At 44.7% G+C, this 22,090-nt stretch overlaps 1 long non-coding RNA gene across 2 annotated transcripts; it reads right to left on the minus strand.

Annotated features, from left to right (window-relative positions):
* Positions 1-586: 586 nt before the first annotated feature.
* Positions 587-3,822, minus strand: LOC136624735 (uncharacterized). 2 transcript variants are annotated; one of them, XR_010792412.1, is made up of 4 exons: positions 3,593-3,822; positions 3,367-3,492; positions 2,204-2,282; positions 587-836 (listed from the first exon to the last, which is right to left on the minus strand). It is a non-coding gene; the product is annotated as an uncharacterized lncRNA (long non-coding RNA). The 2 variants fall into 2 exon arrangements; XR_010792411.1 differs by having other exon boundaries at positions 2,204-2,285.
* Between the last annotated feature and the right edge of the window lie 18,268 nt (positions 3,823-22,090).

Raw genomic sequence — 22,090 nt, forward strand, 5'->3', positions numbered from 1 at the left:
CATCAGGACCTTCTGATCACATTGTAGGGGTCCGATGGTGACAGAGGAGACCCTCCCTCTGTCGGCTTTTTACATGCTGCGGTCACAAAGACCGTGGCATGTTAAGGGTTAAACAGAGGTGATAAGTTTTCTCCATTCTCTGCTGTAAGAGCTGATGCCCAGCTATCTGACAGCCAATCACCAGCTCTCATTGCCACAGGGACCATCGGCTGTTTTCTGACAAGCTGATGGTCTCCATGGCAACGTGTAAACCGTGCAGGAATTAAAAAAATAAAAAGGAAGTTGCAGACAAATCAATTATATCTTTCCGCTTTTTTAAAAAAAGTCTTATACTGGTTCTCTGTGGGACTGTGCAGGTGGTGTGTGTTCAGAACACAATGCCACAGATTATGGCATAGTGTTCTGCATGGTACAATAGTGAAACAGCCAGGAAAGCTTTTCACAGTGGAGCTAGTCCTGGAGAATTTGCAGGACTGCCACTGAAAGGGTTAAAGGTGGGCCGATAACACGAATCCACGTTATCCATTTTTAATTGGGGGAATGTTCAGTTACATTCACAGACTCACCGGTGACTTGTAGCCTCCCTGTGCTTTTCGCTATGAGTTTTCTCCAGGGTGGGATGGTCCACCAGACATATTCTGCCCCTTGATGTGCTCAGTGTGAGGGTGATGGGTCAGATGGGCTGTAGAGCTGTAGGTGTTAGCCACCCTCCTGGATGTCACACTCTGGTTAACAGCACTGTCTGCTTCTTCAGATTTTTAGGTTCAGCACCTCTGACATTTCATAGGGATTGCATCTGGGAAATACTCTGACATCTGTAATCTACAGAACAAAACCTGGAAAAGTTTTGTAATGTTAACAATTTTGAAAACGAACATCCAAGCATGTAAATATTACAAAAGTACTTTCAGAGATATAAGATGTCAGGATGCAGTGTATAACAGCAGCTCATAGTTCATAATAGAAGGCTTTATCTTCCCTGAAACCAAATTCCTGCCTCATCGTGCTGTAAAATAACAGGCCGATTATTGGCTGTAAGCATTCAACTGCCCTATCAGCCCCCCGCTGTGTCACTGACCACCCAATGACCCAGCAAATGCTTGTTCATCCAGCAATTGCATCTCCTAAACAAAACAAAAGAGATACGGATTACTTACCGGTAGTCCCTTTTCCAGGAGTCATCATGATGGCCCCATTTACAATGGAGGTTGCCCTCTGACCTTGGTAGGGACAGGAACAGCCCTTACAGCACCTCCCTTTCCACCATGCTTCAGTGACTCAAATTATGGTGGACAATGTTTACTGAACCAAAATTTACCTTTATTTGGTCATATTTACATTGAAAAAAAACATTATTTTTCTATAAGGGAGGGAACTATGGGCAGTCGTGATGACTCCTGGAAAAGGGACTACCGGTAAGTAATCAGTATCGTTCCAAGGTCGTCATCCCGACTGCACCATTACAATGGAGTAATACCAAACTAGAGGCGACTTTAGGGTGGGACAACTGCCTGGAGGACTTTTCGGCCATATCCCAGGTCTCTGTCCGACTGGATGTTAACCCTATAGTGGTTGATAAAGGTGTGTAAACTAGACCAGGTGGCGGCTTGCAGATTTGCTCGGCAGATGCCTGGCCCTTCTCTGCCCATGAGGAGGAGAGGGAGCGTGTGAAGTGGGCTTTGATTCTCCCCGGGGGATCGAGACCTTTAACTTTGTACGCCTCCTGGATGGCAGTCTTGATCCACCTCGCAATAGTGCTTTTAGATGCTGTCTTTTCTTTGCCTGGCCCATGAAATTGGACAAAGGTTGTTATTTCGGAAAGAGTGGGTAGCCTCTAAATACGTTAGAACGGCCCTTCTGACATCTAAGCTGTGAAACTCTCCCTCTGTCATTACGTGGGTTTTGGCAAAAAGAGGACAGTAATTGTCTACTCTATGAACTTTAGACATCAACTTTGGTAAAAAGGCTGGGTCTAATTTAAATGTAATTCTGTTGTCCTGTTGTCTTACTTGCTTAAGATTTGGCAATTCTACAACCTCATTAGCATACAAACTAAGGAGACAGTGTTAAGGTCAAATATATATATATATATATAATACATAAGTTTATTTACTATTTAGTATATAAATATAAGTGAAACTGTTAATTAACATATAATGCGTACCGATCACATGGGTAACAAAGATAAGCATCAATACATCACCGGATATTGTAGCATCACTCCGCAATTGGGGGATCTCCAGGCACGATTGGTAGGAGGAATCAGGAAACGGCCAGCACGTCTGCTAGACCACAAATTGAGTCCCAGAAGAGAGAGACACACCATTTTCATTACTTGACATATCCGCTTCTGCGCAGTTATGAGTATATACGTCATTCTTATATAACTAATCAGGCTTTTTTACGCATGCTCCGTACTACTTTGGCAACATATAATACTGCATATTTTCTTTATGAAGTTATCCACATCTGGACTCTTACTTTGCAATATCTGATGACTGTCATTCTAGCTAGCTTTAGCCAGAATTTACTGCTGTTATGTAGATCTTAGTAGAATGTTCAGATCAGTTCAAGAGTCCATTGAACTAGTATTAAGCAAATGGAAAACCATACAGCAATTAGTGATTACTATCTACCTATGCCTTTGCACAGCCACTCAAGTCAATCGCGTCACACACGTATCACACCTGTACAAGCATATGTGGTTCGACACAGCATAAGGCTTGTAGTTCTACTCTGGGCCAAAGTTATGGCGACTAAAAGAGCAACTTTACGCATAAGTTGTCTTAGGGGGAGTTAGGAGAGGGGTTCAAAGGGTGGTTGGCAGAAACTTTTTAGGACTAGATTTAGGTCCCAAGTAGGGAAGCTTTCCCTAATAAAGGGCTGAAGCCTGTCTGCCTTTTTAAGGAACCTACGAACCCAGCGGTGTTCCGCCAAGGGGAAATCTAGGTATGAGCCTAATGCCGTTGCCTGAACCCTAAGAGTTCTTGGGCTAAGAACTTTCTCTAGGCCCGCCTGCAGGAATTCCAGGATTGTGGGTATATCAATCTCTGGAATTCTGCTCGGATCTAGTTTACAGATTTCTGAGAACTTTCTCCATATCCTGTCATAGATGGCTGTAGTTACAGGCAAGCTACTGTCAATGCCCAAAGCTACTGTCAATGCCCAAAGCTACTGTCAATGCCCAAAGCTACTGTCAATGCCCAAAGCTACTGTCAATGCCCAAAGCTACTGTCAATGCCCAAAGCTACTGTCAATGCCCAAAGCTACTGTCAATGCCCAAAGCTACTGTCAATGCCCAAAGCTACTGTCAATGCCCAAAGCTACTGTCAATGCTTTTTATTCCACGGCTTGAGGGCCACTTACTTTGCTGAGCTGTCGGCGAGGGTGTTGCCTCTTGCTTCTCCAGTGTAGGAATTGGTGTGAGCTCTCAACTTTGTCAGGTAGAAGTACGGCCTCCATGAGACTCTGCACCATTCTTAATTGGCTGTCCTGCTGAGGTTAATAAACTGTTAGGCCTTCCATATTGGGCTGTAATCATGAGCTATGCCAAATACATACCAGGAGTCAATGTAAATGGCTGCCGTCATACCTTTCGCCAATCTACACGCCTCAGTGAGGGCCTTCAGTTCCACTTCTTGTGCTGACATGCGGAGGCATTCTGCTTTTAGGACATCTTGTCGTGTGACCACTGCATATCCCATGTGGAGTCGCCAGTCTTAACTCTGGGACCATCTACAAAAAGCTCAAAATATGCATTGTTACAGGGAGTTTCAGTAACTATTTAAAACTTAAATTTTCTTTTTGCATCAATGCTAGACAATCATGCTGGTATTCCATTTCAAAAACATCAGAATCTTGAGTAGCGTCATAATGTGTATACATAAAGATGCTGGATGGGCCAGAATCCCTTGAAACTGGCCGTGTCGTCAAGCCCGCTCCATCAAGTGGTGCCCGCTGTCCCGGATCCATGTCACAATATAATATTCAGTCAAGCAATGACAACACACTATACCTCTGAATTAGGAGGGTGGAATCAATGAAGGCAGTGATTTGCACACTTCCGTCACCAGATCTGGAACCAAGATCCCACAAAACTTAAATCCCAATATAATGAAATGGAAGCAGCATCCAAGGAAATTGTTGCAAACGTAGAAATCTTTAATCCATCCATCAATAGCACAACGTTTTAACCTTCAAGTTTCTGTGGTCTTTGTCAAGTGAAACAAGACATATGCACATACACCACATGATATACAAAAGAGACATGGCCCACAACCAATAAGACACTCATAATTAATTAAAAACACCTAAAGCAAAGTTGCTGACCGGATCGTGGGACGGATCGGGATGGAGGAGTCTGCACATCAGATGTCCTGCATGTTGTTTCAGCTGTGTGGAGCAGCCATCATGACAGTAAGCTGGCGTTCATATGTTCTCAGTGCGCAGGTGCCAGGATAAGCACTGACGTCACAAGGTCTCGGAAGTGGAGTGTAGGGGGAAAACTCCCCTCTGCCGGTCAGTATCCACTGCGCATGCGCTGCGGCTACGCAACTGCGCATGCGCTGCGGCTACGCAACAGCGCTGCCAGGTCTCCATGACGACCGGAGGCCGTCCTGTTGCCCCGTATGTTGTAATCACATAACCAGGACATCCCTACATACAGAAGAGGCGTCCACACAGTGTACAGTTAACCCCCACAATGTCCATCTTGTAGCTGCACGTCAGATCTAGCATTATGTTATCATTACTGTATCAACCTACTAATACATTCATTGCTGCAGTGACTCCCCCGTAAACAAGCTTATGTACACTAATTTGTACCGGGGATTAGTCTTAAACAATCAAACTGTTATTCAAAAGCATAATCTGCAAAAATGGATGACCCATTTTTCTCAGGGATATACTCCAGCGCATTATGCATAAACTGTAAAAACTTTTTATCAGGTCATATGAAGAAACAAAATCTGTCCTAGATCACCATAAGGGATGTGGTAGAGTGCAATGCGCTGTTGGGTTATATACCTCATAGCTATTAGATCGTCATGCGTCTATCCATAATATAAATGCAGAGAATAAAACTTTGCTATAGCGCCCCTCTATAGTATTGATGTCTCAAATAAACAATGTATCTGCACGGGAAATATACTTCAATGCTTTATTGTTACCAAAACAATGTAAATAATGCGGATGTCATCTCATATACTTATAATGCATAAAAAAATAGGAGGGGGTTAAAAAAAAAAAGCATCATGAGGAAAAAATACAAGACCCCAATCCACAAACCGTCCAACCATCGTCAATCTGTAAAAACAGAAAAACAAGAATATGAAAAAACATAATGCAAAACATTGGAGTCAGCTTAAATGGTCAGTATAAAACTCAAAAATTGCATAAATCGCGTATGATTACATCACAGAACATACGTAAGGGGGGTTATAGACATTATTAAGTTCATTAGGGGATAATGAGTCAAGCTCATAAATCCACCTTGCTTCAATAAGTTTTAGTTGTCGTTTTCTATCGCCCCCTTTGGTACTTGCCTTGACGGTATCGATCACTGTATAGCGTAGTCAGTTTAGCGCATGTCCTGAATCTATAAAGTGTCGTGGGATAGGCAAATTGGTCTTGCGCGTTCGAATTGTGCTTTTGTGACTTGTTGTGCGTTGGCGCACCTCATTAGTCGTCTTTCACATATACGAGGCCGCATGGGCAAGTGATTATATAAATTACAAAAGCTGATCGACAATTAAACCAACCCTTGATAGGGTATATTTTACCGGTGTGTGGATGCGTGAAACTACTGCCCCTCACCAAGTTGTTGCATGTCACACACCCATGACATGGGAAATTCCCCTTTTCTGAAGGGCAGTAGAGTTTGTTGTGTACATGTCAACTGCACCTGGTCAACTGTACATACCAACTGGTCTTTAAAATTGCGCCCATGCCTAAACGACATTAACGGCTGATTGGAAAATTCCTTAATCTCAAGGTGGCAGGTAGACAATAAATGCCTATGTTTACATATGATGTGCTTAATACGCATACTGTAGGGTCCGTATGTGGACACAAACGGAATACGGTCTTTAGTATGCGAACGCTGTCTCAGAATCAGAGTTTGTTCACGAGGTAACATTTGTGCCCGTTGTCTGTGTCGAATAAGATCCTGGGGATAGCCTCTGAGAGAATCTTTTTTACACATGGCCTCCAACCGTGAATAAAAAAGGCATCATCTGCTATCGGACGCGGAGCATTTGGCTCCACGGCAAGGAATGCACCATTGCTGGTGGATAACAACTCTTGAAATTAAGCAAATTGTTTCTGTCCGTTGGCTTAGAATACAGATGAGTCGTGAACCCATTACCCTGTCTGATAACCTAGACATCCAGAAATTGCACTGCCACCTCAGAAGCTACAAGGGTGAATTCAAGCTCTGGTAGAAAATTATTCAACTCGTTATTAAAGGAAGTAAGATTCTCTAAGGTACCCCTCCAAACAATGAAGACGTCATCTATGTACCTCCACCAGACCTGGACATTGGTCCAGGCTGGGGAGGTACACAGAAGCGTCTCTTCTACGTAACGCATGAAGATGTTTGCGTAGGCGGGGGCCATGTTCGACCCCATCGCCATACCGCATTTCTGACGAAAAAATTGATTCTTATACATGAAAAAATTGTTGGAGAGGACCAGGGATAACAAAGCCAGAACAAATTCCACACAATTATTGGCTAGATGGGATTCATAGAGGTAATGTCTCACTGCCATTTCACCTTTTTATGAGGAATTGTAGTATACAAGGAAGAGAGATCGAATGAGCCAAGGATCACATTATTAGACGGTAAGTTGACGAAGTTTAATAAAAAAAAAACGGAGGTGCTGCCATAGCGAACTGGCTTAAGATTTTATCTAGAAAGCGGGACACATTGTAAAAAGAGTCCCTCCCAGAGACGATTGGACGACCTGGAGGGCGTTGAAGATTTTTATGGATCTTGGGCAGAGTAAAACTGGGGCATTAATGGATGACTAGGGAGCAGGAAATCAAATAATTGTTTGTCAATAATACCTGTATTCAATGCCTAGTCTAATGTGATCCTTAGCTCATTTCGCGATTGGCTAGTGGGATCTGTGACCAAAGCCTCGTACACCTCATGGTCTCCCAGTTGTGACATAATTTCATCCTGATAGTAGGTGTCCTTGAGTACGATTGCACCACCTTTGTCTGCCAAGCGGATCGTCAAATCCTTGTCTTGACTCAGGAGTTTAACCTCTTACTTCTGCCTGAGAAATATTGGACTTTTTTGTTACAAAACTGACGAGCCCTTAATGTGGAAACCTCCCGCAACACCAACTTGGAAAAAGTGTTGACTGAATGATCAGTGTTAACAGGCTGAAACCGACTACTATTACGTAATCCCAAACCTACGGAGGTGAAACACTCCAAAGGCTGGGGGTTCAACGCTGGTGGATTTTCAATTTGAGTGGATGACTGCTGATCCTTGAAATAGGTTTTTAATTGTTATCTGCGGAAAAACAACCGACAATCTATGTCAAGGCAGAACCAGTCCATGTGTGGCGTAGGGACAAATGACAAACCCTTGGAAAGTGCCCGTGTTTGAATGGGGGACAGTACCTTCGAGGAGATGTTCACTACCGTGGTGTCTGTCACTTCCATGTCGTCGAACTCGACCGCGTTTGCATCCTCCGTGTGTTTCTTCCATGATCGATGATGTTTCCGTCCCCCGCGTCTTAGTCGTCCCTTATTCGGCGGGGCATGTTGGAATTTCTCGGGGGTCTTTGTCCTAAAAAAGAACTGGAAGTAGACGGGTTATTATCTGCACCAGGTCGGGCTGTATCGTCTGCCGAATCTGAGCCTGCTGAGGACCATCCAACTCTTAGTTTGCCCCATCGCATTCTTCTTGGGGTTTTCTTAGATGATACACGCCCGTGTGCTGTCCTTGCTTTTCTGCCAATTACAGATACACCCAGAACGATGGTCTTGCTCGTCTCGTGCCCATTAACGATCATTGCAAAAGCTGGGGGCTTGGCCTGATTGCGGAGAGCGGTAGTATAGCGGTGAGCTCCGCTAGGAAAGCAGATAGCAACTACATTATACTTCACTGGAGGGATCCCAGTGTGCAACGCTGGAGACTAACCCTGATGGGATGACAAGGAGAACCGCAAAGCCAGCACCCAAGCTGCTGACGTCTTCCACACACAAGCCCCACTCATGGCGTCACATGAGCTGCTGTCAGAGATATGAAGGGGGTGGCAGGCCAGGAAGACTCCAGACCCTGTGGATCGAGTAACAGGTCTTCTCCTGGTCCCCTGCCCACTGCCAGCAGATATCCAGGGAGCCCTGTAGCATCTCCTACAAGCGGGAAGGTAGCTTCAGAATCCTAAATGGAGGGATTAACCCTTACAGGGCAGCACAGCAAGCCCAAGAGAGCCATGAAAAAAGCAGATCCAGGATAGAAAGCAGTACCAGGAGACTGCAGGAGCAAAATGAGAAGTAATGTAAAGACCCCTGCCCTTACAAAATAAGCATGATGCTGCGGAGGATCCCCTTCTAAACAGTGTGCTGAAATCAAGCAGCTTTAGAGCATTTCATCAAGGAAATAATCCTCTTAGTGAGATTCTATACGGAATCAGTCAACTCCAGCATCAGAGCTTGGAGACCAAGTAAGCCACTTAGAAGACAAGATGGGAACGTGACCGGTTCGCATAATGAACTAATTGATGCCCACTTTGTGCTAGCTGAAGATCTTGGAGAATACATCAATATATAATATGCAAAAGCCCTCGCTGGCTGGCGCGCCACTAAATCTCTAGCTTCCAGGTGTACAAACATGAAATTTGGCACCACCATTCCTAAATGGGAAAAGTACAGGGGTCGCAACTTGATTGTTTAATGCCAAGAGGGTGTATAGAAGTGTAAAATTGCGATTAGTTGATTTGTTCCTTCTGTAAGTAAATTATTGATCCCCACTAGAATGAACTCCATGCTTTACAATGCCGTCTAGTGTGCTACTTGTGCAATGTATGCGGACCTTGATCAGCCGATCGAGGGTACACACTGTTGCACAAGATGCAGGCACGTCGCACATTTGGAAGCCCAAATCCTGGATCGACAAGAGACTGCCAACACAAATCCATTAACATGGAAAGGAATTTGCTGCTCAGAGCAGGCAGTGGCCAGGGTAGATGTGGGGGTTGGACAGTAGTTCAGAAGAACAGGACAAGCAGGCGACCGTTAGAAAGGGTAAAAAGAAAACGAGGAAGGCTAGTCCTGAACTGGCACACCACAATAATTTCACAAAGTTGGCAGATGAGATGAATGCCATTATAGAACCAGCACCTCTGGGAAGGCTAGACAGTTTTGAGTGATGGGGGACTCAATTATACGGGAGACAGACAAGGCAATCTCCCACAAAGACAGGGGGTCGAACAGTGCTTGAGTTTGACACACTGTGGATCAGAGGTGACAGATTACCAAGAGGGACTGTTGAAGATCCAGCGGTCATGGTGCACATTGGCACCAATGACAAGGTTAGTGGTCAATGGAGCACTCTCAGAAACGATTTCAGGGACCTAAGATCTAAGCTTAGGGTGAGGATCTCCAAGATATTTTTCTCTGAAATACTACCTGTACCACGACCCACAGCAGAAAAGGCAGCCGTAAACAAGTGGCTCCAGAGTTAGTGTAGGAAGGAGGGCTTCGGGTCCCTGGAGAGCTGGGCTGGCTTTGCTGTTGGTTACAGGCTCTATAGTAAGTACATCCTGCATCTCAATGGGGAGGGTGAAGCTGTGCTGGGGAGAAAGGTTGGAGGAGTGTTTTAAGGGGTTGTCCCACGAAAGCAAGTAGGGGTATACACTTCTGTATGGCCATATTAATGCACTTTGTAATATACATCGTGCATTAATTATGAGCCATACAGAAGTTATTCACTTACCTGTTCCGTTGCTAGCGTCCCCGTCTCCATGGTGCCGTCTAATTTCAGCGTCTAATCTCCCGATTAGACGCGCTTGCGCAGTCCGGTCTTCTCCCTTCTGAATGGGGCCGCTCGTGCCGGAGAGCTGCTCCTCGTAGCTCCGCCCCGTCACGTGTGCCGATTCCAGGCAATCAGGAGGCTGGAATCAGCAATGGAACGCAGAGCCCACGGTGCACCATGGGAGAAGACCTGCGGTCCACCGTGGGTGAAGATCCCGGCGGCCATCTTCGCAAGGTAAGTAAGAAGTCACCGGAGCGCGGGGATTCGGGTAAGTACTATGCGGTTTGTTTTTTTTAAAACCCCTGCATCGGGTTTGTCTCGCGCCGAACGCGGGGGGGGCTATTGAAAAAAAAAACAAAAACGTTTTGGCGCGGGACAACCCCTTTAGACTAGGGACTTTGGTGGGTGGTGGGGGTTGGAAAGGGAGGGGTAATTTGCATTGGTGCCATTTTTTGGAATACATGACTTTGCAATTTATTGTGTTTTTTCTAGAAAACTGTGCGACCAGAAAAGTGCATCTTTTTCAAGGTTTCTAAGGAAACTAAGTTACTAGAGATGAGCAAATGTGCTTGTTTAGTGCAATAACTTAAACGAGTACTGCCATTTTCGAGTAACTGCCTACTCGGACAAAAAGGTTCGGAGGGCGGCGGGGAGCTCTCCCCCCCCTCCCCAACCCCATAAGTCTTTTCGCTTGATGAGGCAGTTACTCGAAAATAGCGATGCGATGTTCGAGTAATTGCACTAAAACAAACACGTCCGCTCATCTCTATAAGTGACGTAGTAAATCACTATTTCTTATATTTAGGGACACTAGAGACCAGGGTTGTACCACTGGATTGGTGTATTGCCAATTTGGTCCCAATATACAAAGAGGGGTCAAGAAGGGAGCCTGGTAACTACAGGCTATTAAGTCACTTCGATAACTGGAAAAATATTCAAGGGGTTGCTGAGACACCATCCTAGTTTTCCTTGAGGTGTTTAACGGTACGATTCCTCATCAGCATGGGTTTGTGAGGGAACAATCGTGTCAGGCAAATTTAATCAGCTTCTACAATGAAGTTCTAAGCTATATCTGGGAGAGTCTTGATTTCTTATATCTGGATTTTTGTAAAGCATTTGACACTGCCACATAGGCCAAAATATAAAATGACAACTTGGAATAAGCGGAAAGGTGTGTATCTGGGTAAAGAACTGGCTCAGAGATAGAAGACAGAGGGTGGTAATAAATGGTTTGTACTCCGATGGGGCCATGGTCACTAGTGGGGTGCCACAGGGTTCAGTGTAAGGCCCCATTCTGTTCACTATATCAATGATTTGATAAGAGGGACTGCACAGTAAATATCAACATCTGCAGAGGATACAAAATTATACAAGATAAATACAATGGAGGACAATATATGGCTGCAAATGGACCTAAATAAACTGGGGGCTTAGATGGAAAAACGGCAAATGAAGTTCAGTATTGATAAATGTAAGGTTATGCACATGGGCAGGAGAAGAAATGGATGTCATTAAAATACCTCAAATGTGGTACTGCTAGGGAAAAGGGATATAGAAAAAGATCTGGGGGTACTAGTGGACTGTAGACTTAACTGGAGCAATCAATGTTAATCAGCTGCTGCAAAAGCTAAGTCTTGGGGTGCATTAAAAGAGGTATAGGGGTGAGGGATGAGAACACAATTCTTCCACTATATAAGGTACTTGTCAGGCCCACATGGAATACTGTGTACAGTTCTTCATACCGACGCTCAGGAAGGATGTTGCAGTGCTCAACGGGGTTCAAAGAAGGTCAACTAAATTAATAAAGGCAGAGGACTGAAATACCCAGAGGCTATTAAATTTACGATTATTAATACTGGAAAAAGACAGTTAAGGGGCAATTAAATAACTATGTATAAATACACTGGGGGCCAATACAAGGATCTTTCTCGATTTATTTATATCCAGGACTGCGACGTCACAAGAGGCCATCCTCCATGTATAGAGGAAAGAAGGCTCCATCACAAACAGAAGGGGCTTCTTTACTGTAAGAGAAGTGAGACTGTGGCACTCTGCCCAAGGTTGTGGGGATGGCAAAATCCATAGAGTGTGAGAGGATTAGATGCCTTTCTAGAGTGATATTACAGGATATAGACATTAAATAAGGAATGAGGTTGTTGAGTCAGGTAGGAACTTTCAAAACGTTGATCCAGGGATTATTCTGACTGCCAGAATAAACTAGATGGACATTGGTCCTGGTAAATTTCATGTTTGTGCAGTTCAGCTGTGTTATTAGTTACATTACATAGGGGGGGGGGGGGGGGGGGGGGGGTCACTTGTGCACTTAAACTGAAGGGAGACATTCTTTACATCCTAATAGAAAAAGGGGTTGTAACTTCAATATTCAATTCAAAGCATAAAAAACCTGAAAACCTGCGATACAGTTTATTTCCCTAGGCTTTATTGTCTTCGAATATATTTGCATACTGAGGAGAATCTACTTGACCTTTGTGTGCATACTGAAAGGCTGTAAAGCACATAGGGAAGTGGCCATGGACTGCAGGGATGGAGCATGCCTTTAAGGCTTAGAAGGGGCTGCAACCATGCAGTCTGGGGTAAATTTGAATTACCTTTAAGGGGCATTACCTTTAAGTGTAAAGACGAAAACATGAGGCATAAAAATAAGAATTGACTCACCTCTCGCCTGCTCTGGATCTTCCCTTCGCCGCGGCTTCATCTTCCTTCAGTCATGGCCAGATCTTTCGGCCCGGCAGATGCGCAGGGCACGTCAGTTGCGTGCCCCGCGCATGCGCCGGCCCGAAGAAAAAAGATCCGTCCGCAACGAGAGAAGATGAAGCCGCGGCGAAGGGAAGATCTGATTTTTGTCTCCCGCGGATCTAGACAGCTTCCATAGAAGCCCGCGGGAGCCGTACCCTGCGGGAGACCCGCATGAAAATGGAGCATGGTCCAGATTTTTCCATGCGCCATTTAAAAAAAAAACAAAAAACTTTTATTGACCATCCGCGGGTATTTATCTACCCGCGGGTGGTCAATGCATCCCTATGGGATGCGGATCCGCAGGCAGGCAGAAGAGTTAAAATCCGCTGTGGATTTTAATTCATCTTTTGCCCGTAGACATAAGGCCTTAAGCAACCACTTCATAAAAAAAACTTTTGCGCAAACAGGTAAGTACCTAGAACAAATTAAAGGGGTTGTCTTGCGCCGAAACGTTTTTTTTTTCCCCATAGGCCCCCTGTTCGGCGCAGGACAACCACAAGGGATGTGTTAAAAAAAACAAACAAAAAAAAAAAAAACACATACTTACCCGAATCCCCGCTCTGCGACGTCTTCCTTCTTCCTTTACCAAGATGGCCGCCGGGATCTTCACCCACGATGCACTGCGGGTCCTTTCCCATGGTGCACCGTGGGCTCTGTGTGGTCCATTGCCAATTCCCGCCTCCTGATTGGCTGGAAACGGCACATGTGACGGGGCGGAGCTACGCGATGACACGTAGAAGGGGCGGAGCCAGAACGCCGCTCGTGCCTGGACCGAGCAGAAGGGGAGAAGACCGTACAGCGCAAGCGCGTCTAAAAAAGCAAGAAGGCATCAGAATTAGACGGATCCATGGAGACGGGGACGCCAGCAACGGAGCAGGTAAGTGAATAACTTCTGTATGGCTCATATTTAATGCACGATGTATATTACAAAGTGCATTAATATGGCCATACAGAAGTGTATAACCCCACTTGCTGCCGCGAGACAACCCCTTTAACTCAGCTACCAAAAAATAAATTAGTGGATCTAGCAGATTACAGCTGCAATACAAAAAAAAAAGTGGTAGAGATGGTCCCTCAGGCTGAATTGACCACGTATGAAGTACCCAAATTCAACTCTTCTCTTAAACTCCACAGCAGAGGAAAGAATTATAGACAGGGCACATAAGCTACCATGTCCAAAAAAAACGGTCTCCGAGAATCTTTAGAGATTATATAGTGTGAAAACACTTACCTTATCACAGGCACCGATGTTGGCAGCAAAGATACTACAAATTCTACCTGCACCTTTTAACAAGATCAAAATATTTGCCTGTCTCAAGAAACCATGCAGAATACAAGGAAGTTTTCTCCAATAGCTACAATCCTTCGAGAAAAGAAAATACTCTACAAATGGGGCTTTCCGACAAGATTATCTCGTGGATGGATTCCACCTATAATATACTCAAGCCAGAGGAGGGTCAAAAGTTCTTACAGAAGTGGGGCCTTCTGGACGGGGTTGCGGCTTACTCTAAACACCTACCTCAAGAGTGTTCTACAAAGTTGATGGCACACCAGTGACTCATCACCAAGATATAAGATTTCCCTAGTCTCAACGACAGAAAACAATGCTTTAGGGTCCCTGGAAAAAGGTTTAGTGAATTATTCCACATAGCTGAACCTCCCCATCCCACCCTTCCCGATTAACTTAAATGGCGGTCACAGCAGGTGACCAACCATCAGAAGCTTTTCACCATATTATCTTACCTCAGTTTCCCTTTCCCTGCCACAGAAATGAAACCATCCGCATTAACCCCTTAGTGACGAAGCCTGTTAGCGCCTTAGTGACGGAGCCAAATTTTGGAAATCTGACATGCGTCGTTCAGCATAGCATAACTCCGTAAAGGCTTTACATATCCAAGTGATTCTGACATTGTTTTTTCGCCACATGTTGTACTTCATTTAGGTGGTAAAGAGACCGATATAAATCGTGTATATTTATTACAAGTACCAATATTGGAAAAATTTTGAAAAAACAGTCATTTTTTCAACCGTAATATCTCAAATATGTTCAAACATACTATACAAATCTTTGCTAACATATATATTTCCATCTGTTTACTTTATTCTGAATGCACACTTGAAAAACGTGTTTTTTTTAACCATTTACAGGACGTACAAATTTAACATTACTTTTCAGCATTTTGAGGAGCACTTTGTTTTCCTGCACCAAGCCACGTTTGCAAAGGCTCATGTGTGCCAGAGTAATAGATACCCCCACAATTGACCCATTTTTAAAAACTACACCCCTTAGTGTATTCACTGAGGGGTGTCATGAGTATTTTCAACCTACCATTTTTTTTCAGGAATTCATTCAATTTAGAGAAAATATAAAATTTCATATTTTTGCAAATAGGTCATTTTAAAGACATTTTTTCCTATAGTGCCCATGAAAATGAGGATTTACACCCCAAAATGGATACCCCCGTTTCTCTCGTGTTCAGAAATATACCCATTGTGGCCCTAATCTTATGTCTGGATACACAACGGGGCCCAAAGCGAAAGGAGTAGTCGGTGGTTTTCAGAACATAAATTTTCCTTGGAGTTTTAGGCCCCATAGCACTTTTGTAGAGCTCTTGAGCGTCCAAAACCAAAGAGAACCCCCACAAATGACCTTATTTTGAAAACTGGACCCTTAATGAATTTATCTAAGGGTGTACTGCCCATTTTGACCCTACAGTTTTTGAATATATTCAAAGCAAAAAGAAACTGATTTTCGTTTTTTGGGCAATTGTGTCATTTTAAAAACGGCTTTTTTGGTACAGCACACACATGAATGAAGACTTGCACCTCAAAATAGATCCACGTTTGTCCTGTGTTCAGACATACCCATTGTGGCCCTAAACTTTTGTCTGGATGCACAACGGGGCTTAAAATAAAAGGAGTAGTCGGTGGCTTTCAGAACAGAAATTTAGCATGAAGGTGATTTAGGCCCCATTACCCACTTAGAGCCCTTGAGCGGCCAAAATGACAGACCCCCCACAAATGACCCCATTTTGAAAACTAGACCCCCTAACGAATTTATCTAGGGGTGTACTGTGTATTTTTACACTACAATTTTTGAATAAATCTCAGCAAAGCAGTAGGAAAAAAAATTACAATCTTAATTTTTTTTGCAGTTGTATCAATTTAAAAACAGTTTTTTTGTACAGCACACATAGGAATGAAGACATTCACCCTAAAATGGATACCCCTGTTTGTTCCGTGGTCAGAACCATACCCCTAGTGGCCCTAACCTACTTAAAAGGACACATGGCTAGGCCTATAATGGAAGGAGCACCCGTTGGTTTTCAGGGTACAACGGAATAAATTCCAGGCCCCATCGCCCACTTGTAGAGCCATTGAGCGTCCAAAATGATAGAGAACCCCCTCAAATGACTCCCATTTTAAAAACTAGACCCCTTAACGAAGTCATCCAGGGGTGTACTCTGTATTTTGACCCCACAGTATTTTAATAAATCTAAGCAAAGCAGACGGAAAAAATTACGATTTTCATTTTTTTGGCAATTGTCAATTTAAAAATGTTTTTTTGTACAATGTACATAGGAATGAAGACCTTCACCCCAAAATGGATCCCCCCCCCCCCCGTTTGTCCCGTGTTCAAAAACATACCCCTTGTGGCCCTAACCTACTTACAGGAAACATGGCAAGGCCTATAATGGAGGGAACACCCGTTGGATTGCAGGGCACAACTGAAATTCCAGGACCCATTGCCCACTTCTACGGAATAAAAATTGACACCTTAAAAAAATCCACTCCCCCACACACTCCGCACCCTTTTCGGCGATCCCTAAAGCTTAGATAAAAGTAATAATGTGAACTGTGTAGTATTTTCAAAGACAGGGGTAATTACGGAGGCTGGTTGGGATGGGTACATGGGGCAATAAAACTGGGTATCCCCCCTCATGCATTTTGGGGGGTATTTCGTGACCTCAGTGGGGGGAAGGGGTGTAAAAAGTGGCGCTCTAACTCTAATCTCGCTGAGGTGCGGTGGTCTCACACAGAAGGCGCTCAACAAGCTGCTCCTGAAACTGCATGAAGGCGAACGTTCCCAGGGCTTCTTGTAAATTACGGATTACAGGTAGCGGTCTGAACAACGCCGGGCTCACGCACCCGTAGGCGGAAACTGGTTGCGGAGGCCCGCAGCGGATCCCAGCTGTGACCCTGCGTTTGGCTGTGTAATGTACTACGCATAACTGCCTACTCACAGGCGGTCATGCGCAGTATAATTTTTTTGTTTATATTTCCCGCAACGTCGCTTAGCGGTGACGCTGGTACCTGCAGCCCATATACAATGTAGTTGCATATGGGCTGCGGGTATATCCACGACCATGGAGCACAACGGGCTCTATGCTGCGGATATCTGCAGTAAAAAAAAGAACCTGCTGCGTTCTCTTTAATGCGAATGGATTACGCAATTCTAAGCCTCTAATGTGAGCGGAATTATGTAATCCAATGCGATTGATCTGCGTATTACCGCACCGGTGAGGGGAGATGAACCTTAATTTTTACTTTTACGTGAACGCAATTATCCATTGGATAATGGTGAACACGTGATCAGGAACCGCTCACCGTGGCCCCCCGTAAAAATCTCCAGGCTCTCGGCTAAGTTTTGTAGCCAGGAGCAGGGAGTTTTTAAAGTACCACAGCTTTTGCGCATGCGCCTGCCATTTTGGCGACATGTGCGTGCGCAGAAGCTGGGGTAAGGTCTGCGGATAAATCAGCGGGCCTTAGGTACGTCATTTCATCCTCCCTCACGGATCTGATACGCAAGTTTTTTTTAACCTGAGTTTTTTTTACTATACATGATCACTGTCATCCATTTGATGACAGTGATCATGTCCCCAGTGACATCCCTCTGCTCCTGGCTACACATGGCAGCCAGGAGTAGAGGGATTTTAAATTTCCCGGGGCTCGAGCATGCGCAGAAGGGGACTGCAGTCCCAGAAGGCCGGGACACCGCTGAAGACCGGGTTGTGTATTTTCACCTCCCCTCATGGATCCGATCCATGAGGGGAGGTGAAACTTTACTTTAAAAACTTTTTAAACTATCCAATGGATTGCGGCGATCACGGGCCCGGGGACCGCTCAAAGCAGTCCCCGGTAACACCTCCTGGTTCCCGGCTACCTTCAGGAGCCGGGAGATTTCACATTTGTCGGGGGCTCCCGGGCTTCTGCGCATGCGCGTGACGTCATCATCTGGCACACATGCACAGAAGGCCGGCGGCGGGTCCAGGAGGACCCGATCTCCAGGGGACACCGCCGACAAGCCGGGTGAGTATTTTCAGCTGCCCTGATGGATCCGATGTATCAGGGCAGCTGAAAATCTTACTTTTTACACCTTATTTACTTTTTTGCTATCTGCGCTATCCATTGGATAGCACCGATCGCAATGCCAGGGGTGACTGCCCGCATCCTGGGATGACAGCTCCATGCTGTCGGCTACCTGTGGGCACCGACAGCATGGAGCTGTCACGTCCTCAGGCAAGTGGGCATTAATCCAAAGAGGATGCATAAAACTACGTCCTCTAGGATTAAAGCCCACTTTCTGAGGATGTAGTTTCCCGATGGGGCAGTCGTTAAGGGGTTAAAGACTGACAACCCTTTTTCAGTTCCCTCCCAAACATTGATCTAGTTCCCCAAGACCCAAATCTAAATAGTGGTTTCAAGTGCAAGAGGGTTTCTTCAAACCCCTTCCCAATCATGTTCTAGAAGTTTCCCAATGGCTGTAAATTTTTAATCCATCAACGTCAAAGGCCCTAAAACCCCCTTTAAAAAGGTACGCCCTATGGAAGAAATATCAGCAAAAGAGGTCCACGTACAAAGGTCCTATTTGGCAGAAGGAAGGAGCCCTAAAACCTCCCACTGTCACTCCATTATCCCATCTATTACAGGAAAGAAAAAAAAAGTTGGAATCATGGCAGCTATCAGGGACACACTGGACTTTGGTTTGATTGAATTGGTAGTTGATGAAGGGGGCAGATGCATTATAATAGCATGCAAGATAAACAAGCAGGGAGGAGAGCAGAGGTGAGCCTGCATGGGGGTAGGAGAGCAGAGGGAGAGAGTTCAGCAGCCACACTGCTAAACTCCCTCCCACCTCTGGCCACTGCCATGGGCTCCCATAAGAGGCATTGCAGCAGCCAACGTATTCCAGCCCAAAAGATAGTTACAAGACTTTTTTGGGCCTGATGTAATAACGTTCAGTGCTATATTGGCCGGCGGGCACTTTTAAGTCTCAGGAATACCGCCATGTGATGTGATGCATTGGAATCCAATGCATCAGATGACAGCATATATCAGCTGTCTGAACACAGCAGGGTTGTTGATCTGAAATGTTGATCCAGGGATTTCTCTGACTGTCATTATGTAGTCAGGAAGGATTTTTTTTTTTTTTTTTAAATGAGCCAAGTTGGCTCGTGGTTTTTTTCCCCCCCTTCTGGACCAACAAGGAAGGGTGGTTGAGGCAGGCTGAACTAGATGGACATGGTCTTTATCCAGCCTAACATACTGTGTTACTTAGTGAAAGCTACAGACTGACCAGATAATTAAATCTTCACAGTATTGAGGCTGGTCAGAGTAATGCAAATTAAAATTTGAATGTTATTAACCAATGCACAATAGTACTAGATTAAGGCCCATTTACACATCTCTCAAAATGTGTTCACAGAAGACATTTGAACAGAGGCTTAGGAGAAAAACCAGGTCTGTCAGATATGCTATTGGACATAAGGGTGCTGAGGAAAGGGCTTGGAGAGAAAAAAAAAACAAAAAAAAAAAACAAGAGCACTAACCTTTTCATGCACCCTGAAAGTCAGAGGAAAAAGAATTCTACTTACCAAAAGACAAAAAAATACCTATAGGCAATATGCCCTAAAATAATATCCAAAAACTATTTTTAGCTTATTTGATGTTGTGTGTCTTTGAATAATAAAAAGGGCAAGCGGTGGTAGTAAAGGAAATGTGACCAGCAGTATGTAGCGTGTGTAAGGGCTTATTCACACATACCTTCGTCACCATTTGCAATAGGAGGGGACAGAACTTGGCTCCCCCCATCCCACCCTCCCATTGTAAACAGTGGTGAGGGGCAGAGAGGGAGCAGGAGCTCAGTGTACTGCTCCCAGCCCACCTCCCCCTGCGGAGCGGGACAGCGTATATAGGCCAGGCGTGAAAACCCGCCAGATAAACGGATGTGTGACTAAGCCTTCATTGTGTAAATACAAAAGTAAATACATATACATGGCTGACATCTTTGGTATCGTTCACATGTGCAGGCTATTAGTATATGCAGTCACTCCTCCCCTATCTGGGCTGGGTTGAGTGGGTGACTGCATATTAGCCTGCCAGGAACAAGCTGCTCCTCCACACATTGTCTGGCTGACTACATATCTTCAGGGCTTAAGGCCATTGCGCCTGCCCTACGGCGATTGTGCCGGTGGCGATTGTGCCTGCCTTATGGCGATCGTGCCTATGGCGACCGTGTCTGCTTTGCAGACCTTCAGGTATTGTATTTTTGGCTTTTTCAGTGAATTAAATACATATACACACTCTAAAACAAAGGCCTGGATGGCCAACTTCCAAAAGCGTATGTGGAGATTAATAAAGCAGCACCACTAAAAACCTAAAAAACCTAATCAATAGCCACCTCGACATGTTGTGCCTTGTGGCATCCTCAGTTGGAACAACCAGGGCTATAGTAGGCTTGAAATATAAGCCGCACCCTGAAAATATGGATGGGGTTCTGGTAGAAAAGAAAAAATGGGGGGAGGGGGTGAGGAGTAAGAAGGAAGAAAAAAAAAAAAAAAAGGAGGAAGAGAAGAAAATAAAGGACACCACAATTGCACTTTGTCCCCATGTCTTCAAGAAAGAAAAGGTAATGAAAAGCGATCATAAAAGTCGTATGTATTCCAAAACAGTGAGAATGGAAACTGCAGGACATCAAACACGAAATGAGTCTTTGCACTAGTATGTCAAAGGAAAACTTAACAGTTCTAGCTATCAGATGGTGACAAAATTACACTTGAAAAATAGAGCAAAGAAAACACTAAATAAATTTGGTATTGTAATCCTACAGACCGATAGAATAAAGTCACTGTAGAAACAAGATGCACCGAAAGATGGTAGCATTTAGTCCCCTGCCTCCCCTCCCCCCCCACACACTTTAGTTCACTTAGGGTTGGAAAAGGTTTTAGGACATTAAATAGTACCATTGAGAATTAGAACTCGTCCAGCAGCAAACAAGCCCTCAAACAAGGGGGGAAAGGGCTGCGTCCTTAAAGGGTTAAACCACCACACTGAAGGATTGTCAAAACTAACAAATTGAGCGATTAGTTACATGTAAATCAGGCTTTGGGCCAGGCGCACTCCCAAAGTGGAATCTGCTGTGGGCCTCCCCGCACGGGATTCTAGCTATGGGCCTGGCCATGACCCTGTGTACGGCCGCATAATTGTATTGTGCAGGACAGTGCTTACACAGGTGGTCATGTACAGTAGGTTTATTACCACCACTGTCGCTTAGCAATGATGTGGATACCTGCCATCCATACACAGTGTAATTGTGTATAGGCTGCAGGTATATCTGATTATAGAGAACAACGTGCTCCATGACGAGAGTATACATAGTAAGATACATGCCGTTTTCTGCTCAAGGACTATGCAATTCCTACATGCTAATGTGATCAAAATTGCGCAAGTCAAAGCATTTGTTAGATTCCTGTTAGGAGTGAATCACACGGTTGCAGAATACGCAACTCTAATCCGGTCGTGTGAGAGACCTAAAATCAGCAATATAATTCACATCTAACACATTTGCAGCAAAATCCAGCATTTGAACTCGTTAAGTTTCTCCTTATACAATGTTTCCCCGAAAATAAGAAAAGTCTTATATTAATTTTTGCCCTATAGGAGGCACTGTCTTTGGGGGAGGCATACTCACTAAGTTGGCAGCGTCTGAGTCCCTCGGGCTGGTGTTAGAGAGGCTACAGCATAATCCCCAGTGTTGACAGAAGACCCTCTTCCTGGTAACAGGGTTTTGAATACCCTGCCTCCAGCTGCGATTGGATCACGAGCACCATTGCTCAGCCAATCAGAGCCAGCGCTGCATGAACCAATAAACCATTCATTGAGGTTGTTCACTGAATGATGAAGTGCCTGATTGGATCACAAGTGCTGTGGCTCAGCCAATCATAGCACTTGCTTGCTAAAGGCAGGGTATTCAAAGCGCAGTTACCAGGAAGAACGTGTTCAGTCAAAGCTGAATCTCCACACTGCAGCATCGCCAGAGACCAGAGCAAGGGACCCAGACGC

The sequence above is a fragment of the Eleutherodactylus coqui genome, chromosome 4, assembly GCF_035609145.1.
Source record: "Eleutherodactylus coqui strain aEleCoq1 chromosome 4, aEleCoq1.hap1, whole genome shotgun sequence".
NCBI lineage: Eukaryota > Metazoa > Chordata > Amphibia > Anura > Eleutherodactylidae > Eleutherodactylus > Eleutherodactylus coqui.